Consider the following 9,434-nt stretch of genomic DNA (forward strand, 5'->3'; position numbering starts at 1 on the left):
TTTCGACTTTGCTCATAAGGCATAACTTGAAAAGAGAAGTCCTTAAATTCGGTTTAAGATACGATGCAAGCAAAGCAGGGAGGACCTATCATCACAAAGGAACTGAAAAGGCCTAGGCGTGCGAGAACCTAATAAGATCATGAGCAGACACAATGTTTGTTTGAAACTTACGATCCAAAAAAAAAAAAAAAATATACATATATTCTCCACGCCCTTCGGCTGAAGGTTTCCTAGATCAAAAAAAGAATCTCTGCTAAGCGAACAAAGTTGACAATACCTGGACAACTCCAATCTCGTTAAATCAAATGACATGCTGAATACTTGTGTTTCACTTGTTACTAATTGAGATTCACTCTACTCCCAATCATGGCACTGGTTATTAGCACTTCTTGATTGCCGTGAACGGAATAACCTCTTGATCCTTTAATGCAGTTTGTTCGAGGACGAACAAAGGTTTAGTGTGAGGAGGTTTGATGACTCCAAATATGAGCATATTCTTAGCTTGACAAAAATGTGTGTTACTTGAATTTTTGCATAAGAACCATCAAAATAATTCGTAATCGGCATACAATATTGATTTATATCACCAGGCATGACCCAGAATTCGTTGTTGAGATTATTAATGATTTTTGCCCTCTTAAGCGGTATTCTGGAGCCAGAAAAGCTAAGGCAGACGTCGCAAGCGACAGCCGCCTTCGCTCGCAAGCGCCCAAGACACACCTTGAAAACACTAAGGCACGAGAGGCAAGCGGCCACCTTCATAGCCGCAAGCGATAGCCCCTCCCGCTTGCAAGCGACAGTCCAGATACCCGCCGCTGCAGACTATCACCAAATTTCAACTAAGTACTTCAAATGCAGCGGTACAATTATTCCAATTCCAGCTAGCTCAAGCGAGCCGTGCTACGCTGATGCCCTCCTGCTCTCCAGCAAGCGAGGAAGATCTGTGCCATCAACGCAAGCGAAGCGGTCACCCTGGGAGTTATGGCCAGCAACTGCTTCAACAGAAAAAACCACCTGCAACCGCCTAACTGCCCAGCGGTTGGAACTACCCAACAGCTTCTTGCAACCGTCTCGTTACACCTGCTATAAATAGGGCCAGATATCTGTATGTAAAAAGAGAAGATCGAATTCTTGGATAATTCTTCAGAATACACACAGCGTTCGTCGTCTTCCTGTTTCCGAGAGCTCCAACCCTGTAAGGGAGTTCTCCACAGGAAAGGCCAAGGGAGCGGGTGTCTTCCCTCTCCCTTGGCCACGTCTTTAATGCTTTCTTAGACTAGCTTACTGCTTTCATTTACAGCTTTGTAGTCTAATCCTTTTCGCAGTTTTCATAGTATATAAAGAAATATCATTCTCTTCTTCAATTTAAATCCTTCCACAATTTCCCATACTTATATAAATCAATTTAGAGAATTTCATATCACTGGTATAGAGCGAGAGATGAATTAATTAATTAAGCCTTGTGATGCGCCAAAAGCGGTCTCAAGGTAGTTCAACGTAGTTAAGTACGCGGGAGCCTTGTCGACCTACTTAATTACTGTGCTGAATTTGATTCTGATAAAAAAGTACCAACATCAGGGGGTAAAGCCACTAATGAGGCAGAAATTGGGAAAATTAACGGGACATAGACGGGGGTCTATTAGGTCGCAGAAATTCCTAGTGACAGTAGGGTTTCTTTCTTATAATGTCTTAATTCTGGGTGTCATTGAAGTCTTGTTGTAAATCCTCCCCAGGCCAAAATACCAGTGTGATGAGTTCTTTATAATCGAGTTTATATAATTACAACATCTTTCTATCATCATCTTCGTAATATACATATATACTTCCGATAACACAATTTCGTCACTCGCTCGCTGCATCCAGGGAAATCTACCCATTTCGTAACGCACAGTTCAGACACAACACCTCTTTTCCACTCTAATTCGCTCATATATATATACATATAATATGCCGCTCATTCACATCCCAATCCTCTCGCTTTCGCTTCGCTCGTCCCCGTTCATCTTTTACTGTTTTATTTACCGCTTTCTGTAGTAGAAAATTTAGGCCCGCTCCAAGCGGACCCCTTTTGTCTCTTCGTCGCTTCTCCAAGATTTTTTACCTTTGAAATTCATGACTTTAAATCCCTGTGTTCGACCTGGAAACTCACCAGTAAAAAGAGTATAAATAATTGTGATAACTATCCAGGGTCTACAATCACATAATTGCTATATCTGGCCATTCTTCTATAAAAACTCTACTCATTGATTTTCGAATAAAATTCCCTGCGAATTAATATACAATAACAAATATTTTTTTCGGCTATCAACGAGCTTGGCAGAGAACGATTCAATTCCTCTGGCAATTACAATAAGTTTGTTTAGATAAATAATTTTAGTTCATATCTTTAAGGTGCGCTATTGGTATTTGTATTCTTGATTTTGTTGATAATAAATTTTGTTATTTTGATAAATATTCTCTGATTATCTCTCTATATGGAGATTTTCAAATCCTGTGCAACATGTTGTGTTGATAGTTGATGGAAATTGAGAATAACTTGTCAAAATACACTAATTTAAGATATTTTTTAAAAGCCAATAGTTATTCAAAACGTATTTTCTTAAATAATTCAAATATTAACACTACAATAAAAAATATACATTAGCGAAGGATTTTTGTAAGGAATTTTATATCCCTCGCAAATACCGATGAATTTTGTTTTTACGAAGAAATTTTGTAAGGGAATTTATTAATTCGTAATTAATGAACATAATTTTCAAGGAATATAAAAATTCCTTGCTATTAGTGAAGAATTTTGCAAAAAAATTATATTCCCTCGCAAAATTACAAATTAGTATTTTTATTAATAAATAATATTTTTTAAATTATTTTTAAAAAGAATCGAAAGTAAAAAATATATTAATTTTCTTAATAAATTTTAGATTTTATTAAATAATAACAAAATAATTATTATGAAAATTTATAAAATATAATATAATTTTTTATTAAAAAATACAAATATTTTTAAATTAAAAATAAACATATTTTTATATAACAAATGAAATACTAAGGATGGTTCCTACTAAATTTGCCCAAACGGTTCAAACCGCCGATTACGGTTACAAACCGTCGGCTACGGTTTGTGAAAATAGCAAATCAAAATCGAACATTGCAAATGACGGTTTCGGTTACAGTTTAACGGTTTCGATTACGGTTTGAACCGCCGATTTATATATACTCATTTTTAATATTTTTCTTTTTTATTTTCTATTTTTCTAAAAATTTGAATTTTATTTTAAAATAATTAAGTTTCATTTTAATTTTATTTAAATATATTTATTATTTATTTATTATATAAAAATCATATATATAAATAATTATTTAAATTTTTACAATATAAAAATTATTAAAATAATAAATATAGTAAATAATTAAATTATAAAAATATTGTAATAGATAATAAAATAATTAAAATTATATATAAAAATTATAAAATATAAAATATAAATAAAAAAATATTAAAAGTATTATTAATTTTCAATATTATTAATAATTATTTATATGTATTAATATTATTATTGTTATATTTTAAATTTTAATTATAAATATAATGATATTATAATAAAATACACACAATTTAACCCTAATCTCTAATCACATCCACACTCCAAGGACGCCGCAGGCTACAGCCGCGCCTGAGCCAGCGAGCCCCCAAAAACAGGTTCTCCCTCTTCCTTCCTTCTTCCTCAATTCCTCTCATTTCTTTCCTTTTTTCTTCCAACCTCTGTCCTTCTCCTCCTTTCCTCTTCTTCTTTTTCTGTGCGCCTGCCTGCCCCTGTAAAACTAAAATCGACTCTCCCTCCATCCTCTCTATTCTTCAAGCCGAAGTCATCAGTTGCCATTGGAGCGCGGACGATGACGTTCCGCAGCGCTGTTTCCATGAACGCCGCCACCGAGAGCTTGGGTGGCGCCACCAATTCTTCTCCACCATCCACCGTTGACTATGAAGGTAGCTATTGGATAAACTAGATTCCTGACTTCGTGTGTCTATGAATGCATTTTCGGAATACTGACGACTGCTTTGGGTTTTTCGATATTGTTACTCTGCACTGTAATCTGGATTTTGTATGAATGTGATTGCGGTCGGGGAAGTTCGAGGGAGGCTTGTTTCTCTACCTCTCTTTCCTTTATCCTGTCGCGCCGAAGCGTTTGCGTGACTTTGTGCTTGGCTTTGATCGGAAGATATAAATCTTTTGTGTTGCTGTTGTTAAATGATCTTTTGCTATTCTCTCTTCTTCTGTTGTTGTTTGTTTATTTTCTTAATGACGAGTAGCTGCTCTTTCTCATCTTTCTAGATCCTACATACATCCGTCAGCTACGGGGAACCTCTTTGATTAAGATTCAGACTTAGTATTGAAATTTGTGATCAATTTATATGAGGTTATTATAATTCATGTGGAAGAGGTACTTTTATGACATTCATCTGATGAAACTATCTTTCCGGCCTGTTGCACCCCTGGTTTTTCAACAAGCTGTATCGCCGAAATGGATTGGTTTTGGTGACTTTACGCTCACTCTTTGTTTCATCTAGTCGGGAGGAAGCTAGTTGGTGACTGTTGTCTCATAACTTTGCCATTACTCAACAAATCACTAGGTCCTTTCATGTTTGTACTGCACAGTAGTACTTAATAGGATTCTCATCTTTGTTTGTCTGATTCAAGAAGAAGAGGATCTGCATCTAGTGTTCAGTTTGAATCTTAACTTTTCACATCAATTTTAAAGGTTAAATGTCTGATTCTCATCTGCTGTATCACACATCCTTGTAGAATTATCAGAGGGAAATGGATATGGACTTCCTCCACCAGAGATCAGAAATATTGTTGATGCTCCGCCCCTTCCAACACTATCATTTTCACCTGGCAAGGCCTGAGGAGAAGCTTGCTGGAATTCGCATTGATCCCAGATGTAATTCCCGGAGTCGAATGTGAGTAACAGAATAACTGTTGGACCTTTTCATGTTCCACGGAGTTCTCTTTTCTGCAATAAAACTGTGATGAGCTTTAGGTATTTTTATCTATTTTTCCTACTTCTAGTCTTTAGATGGAAATAATTTGTAATATTTATTTCCAAGTCATATTATACAGGGATTGGAATCTATCAGATAATGGAGGACTGTACATTGGGACCTGAAAAAGAAGTACATGGTCTTCCAAGTGGTGCAAAAATCAATTTTGTTTCGTGGTAAGACAGAATTCTGGTTTGTTTATCCTTTGTGTGTGTGAGCAAAGATAAGCTTGCTTTGTAGTCAAATGGAAAATTTCTCATCAGCTGTTCAGTTCTTTGATAGAAGTCGTTTGAATCTATAGTGTTAGGCTTATGTTTTATGTGACAAGACCACAAATTTGGGGTACTACTGATCTTATCTAATAACTTAATTTGATAGTTACCAGTTCTAGATTTGAAGTAGGAACCATCATTTAGATATGTTGTTTAGGTGGATGAGGAAACAGTATATGATTTTAAAAAAATGTATTGCATCTAGCTTCCTCCTGCTGCTTCTGTTTAGACACGACACTTAGAATGAGTTGGTGTTATATACATGTTCTTCCCTTTCTTGCCTGGAGTATGAATTCAGAATTTTTATTCAGTCTTCACAATTTTTTGTACAGCGTTCTTACTATAAAGGGCAACTCTTGATCATCCTTTTAACTCTTTTTTTTTTTCTATTGTAAGGTCAAATGATGGTAGCTATCTGGCCTTTGGTGTTTGAGCTGATGAAGTATTTTCTTTCAATTTGTTGTTTTGTTATAATCATTGAATACTTACCCGTATCTTTCATTTTGCTGCCAAATCTCTTTATTACCAAGGATATCGCAGATGTAAGAATTTATTTATTTATTCAAATGACCTACAAAATTATCTGAAATTGGTTGGGCAAATATCTCCAAATTAATTTATTTTATTTTATCTTTTTAATTTTTCCCTACATAAGTACTATGTTTCATTTAGAAAAGTTCCCATATTTACTTTATTTTCCATGCCCACTTGTAGGGAACCCTTGAACTGAAGGATGCCAGCCTATAAGATTGTGGATAGCAGAAAAGCAAGACCCCTTTTTCAGGCTACAGACATTTTTATAAATGCAGTTTTTGAAAAGTATGCTAATGTACCTCTACATAGCATTGCTAGAGATTCTTTTCTGGATTTTAAATCTGTCTCTCCTATTTCCTTCTCAGCTTTGTTTGGTTAACAACTCAACTCTGTTGGTTTGTACTATTCCTCTATCTTGAGGAGATCCTCCAAAGAAACCTTTGATTCCTTCTGGTCCTAAAATTCAATCTAATGAATAGAAGGAGGTCATTCAAACAAGAACATTTCAAGATCTTCTCAAAGATGATGTGCCTTATGATTATGTTATAACTTTATAAGATTTAATCTTATTTATATTTTCTCATAATTCCGAACTATATTTAAGATTTCTGATAATGTACATTCAATTGTAGATGTCGCAAGGATCCAATGAAGAACAACGAAGCCGGAACATCCGCCATCTGGCAAGGTCACAAATGTTGTTGTGGCAGGCGGAAACGCAAGAGGAGCAACATGAGCCGAGATTTTATGAGACCCAAGTAGGAGAAGGGGTCAGGTAAGAAAGACATAACAATTTCAATATCTTTAAAGTTGTGCAAATATAAATAAAAATCATAACTATTCATTATGTAGGTACATCTGCAGATGCTACATCGGCCGAGAATACACAGGCTATCACATCACGTAAGTAAATTCATAACTATTCATTGCATATTCTAATCAATGCAGAAGTACATCAGGTGGGATCCGGCTCATAAGGAAAAGGTCTTAAAGAAACTTAATACTAGGGCACAAGAGGCCTATAACAAGTGGATGAGTGATATTCGAGGTGGGCGGGATATACTAGGACATTGGAGATGGAGTTTATTTTGTATTACATGGTGCTTACTATTTGGATGGTTAAAATGATTTCTTATAATGTTAGTTTGTGCTTGTTTGAGACGAGTACGAATTTAAAATGAATATATTGTTACTTTGTAATTATTTTGGAAGTATAGGAATTTTAAATGAACTAGTGATGATAATTTGTAAAATGATTTGCGATGGATATTTGGGAAGGAATGAATTCCCTTGCAAATTTTGAATCAATTTGCGATGGATATTTGCGAAGGAATGAACTTCGTCGCAAATTTTGAATCAATTCTCGATGGATATTTGTGAAGGAATGAACTCCATCGCAAATTTTGAATCAATTCTCGATGGATATTTGTGAAGGAATGAACTCCATCGCAAATTTTGAATCAATTTGTGAAGGAAAACTATATCTTCGCAAGCATTTGCGAAGGAATCGATGCTTCGCTAAATTTCCTCACAAACATTTGCGAGAGAATTTTTCCTCGGATCCAAATTAGCGAGCATGTGTATAGCGATGACATGTATTCTTTCGCAACTTCCTTCGCTAACATGTTTTGTGAAGGTAATAATTTGATTTGCGAGGGAATTTTTCCCTCGCAAATCAAGAGTTTTTTTGTAGTGTAATCTTTGTTACATTCGATAAGTGATTCATCTTTCACTATGAACAAATTGCACAGTAAGTTTCATAGTTTTACAACATGGATTGAAGAACTGTGTTAATGTAATTTTCATAAGGAATGCTAAAGTCCAAGTAATGGGATAAAAAGCTTGTTTGCCAAAGTTTTTATAATTTTTTTAACCAATTGAATATGGATTCGACTCATGGTCATTGTTTGAATAGCATAGGTAACTAAATGAATTTTGGCATTGTTTTTCCATAATTATTGGTTGAAATATTCATATTGCTTGGCATGAAATTTGACATTTAGAAATTAATTATACATGGATGTAGAGTTCAAACAAAGTCTGAATGGCAAATTGATAAACTTTGGCGTATGAAAGAAAAAAAAAAAGAACGTAGAGTAGATTATGGAGTTGACAATGCATTTTTATCTTTGTCTTTTAAGTGACTTACTTCAAGAAAGTGATAGAATTTGATCAATTTGTGGATCACGGGGATGGTACTCAATTTGGTGGCACAACCCTTCCACAAGGAACTATGTCATTACAAGGGATATCAAAAAGTCAATATTGAAACTTGGGGAGAAGCTAGTACTATAGTAATTTCTATAGAAGATTACACCCTTATAAGTTTTAGTCATGAGATATACTGTTTTCATGATAACATTTTTTTTTTCTCAATTGTTGTATACAGGTGACATGCTAAGAATGGCTAAGATCTTTATCGTAGTTGCCACAGTTCTGGAGACTGCAATTATTCTGCCAACAATTGTTAGAGCACGTACTCTTGGTCAGATAGTCCATATCAATCCCGTCAAGTGGACGTACAGAGATGTAGGTAATCTATCTTTGAAAGTTTATTTTTTGTAGTAATTTATACATTTCGTAATTAAACACTTATATAGTTTACTTATTCATTGCAGCTGGTTCACCACACCTGAGTTCCTCCAATTTTTGTCGATGCATGAGCATCAGACCACCATGTATGTATTTTAACTTGGACTGGTGTCTTAGATGTTTTCTATATTAGATTGAACATTTTACGTATAATTATGATGTCTTTTGGGCTTACTAGATGATTATTTTGCTCATAAGTATATAATTTTGGTTTATTTGCTCATTATGTAGCCCTTCCGTGCGTAGTTGAGACAATTGTTAGTGTAACTTATTATGGGATCTCTTAGACAGTGGTTGGATCATTTTTCTTTTATAGGCTTTATGATGGATTTTGTAGGAAATATGAAAAACAATATTGTATGAGAATTTTCACGAAATAGATATTATTTTATAAATCGTTACAATTGTATATTTAAGTCGTAACAAAAAGTAATTTTAATGGACAAATGGTTTATTTTTTTGTCACGGAGACATGTTAAAAAAACCATTACAAAAAGATAATATGGATGTCAGAAAATATTTGCAATATATTATTTGTTACGATTATGCTTCGTTACAAAAAAAACTTTTATTTTTGATCACAAACAAAAAATTGTAACAAAAACGGATACGAAAAGATATTGTATTCCCATACCATATTGGGACTGACAGATATATATATATATATATATAAATATTTATGGAACATAATGAAGCTGAAGAATAATGTATTCTCATCCCAAGACCGTAAGTACAATGATCAATCTATGGATCAATAACATTGATTGCTAGCAGTTATCTTGTTGCAATAATCATATACGGACAATAAGAAATATCAAACAATGACCAATCTTTGGTAAAATATAATTAGTAACTAATTTTTAAGAAGTGTATGAGTAAAAATAATTATTGTATAATAAAAATAATTATAGATTAAGATTAACCTAACTAAAAAATTATAAAATTTAAACTTTAAAATATGATTAAAGTGTATAATTATATTTCCAAAAAAG

The 9,434-nt window shown here is 33.9% G+C and overlaps 1 long non-coding RNA gene across 7 annotated transcripts; it reads left to right on the plus strand.

Annotated features, from left to right (window-relative positions):
- The first annotated feature begins 3,650 nt into the window (after positions 1–3,650).
- LOC127250649 (uncharacterized) lies at positions 3,651–8,745 on the plus strand. 7 transcript variants are annotated; one of them, XR_007838733.1, is made up of 8 exons: positions 3,651–3,988; positions 4,806–5,043; positions 5,124–5,220; positions 6,031–6,135; positions 6,483–6,625; positions 6,703–6,898; positions 8,240–8,383; positions 8,469–8,745. It is a non-coding gene; the product is annotated as an uncharacterized LOC127250649 (long non-coding RNA). The 7 variants fall into 7 exon arrangements; XR_007838734.1 differs by having other exon boundaries at positions 8,240–8,379; XR_007838735.1 differs by lacking the exons at positions 8,240–8,383; positions 8,469–8,745 and adding an exon at positions 6,216–6,392 and having other exon boundaries at positions 6,703–7,014.
- The last annotated feature ends 689 nt before the right edge of the window (positions 8,746–9,434 follow it).

Source organism: Andrographis paniculata, unplaced genomic scaffold (assembly GCF_009805555.1).
Source record: "Andrographis paniculata isolate CXL003 unplaced genomic scaffold, ASM980555v1 Contig37END, whole genome shotgun sequence".
Classification (NCBI taxonomy): domain Eukaryota; kingdom Viridiplantae; phylum Streptophyta; class Magnoliopsida; order Lamiales; family Acanthaceae; genus Andrographis; species Andrographis paniculata.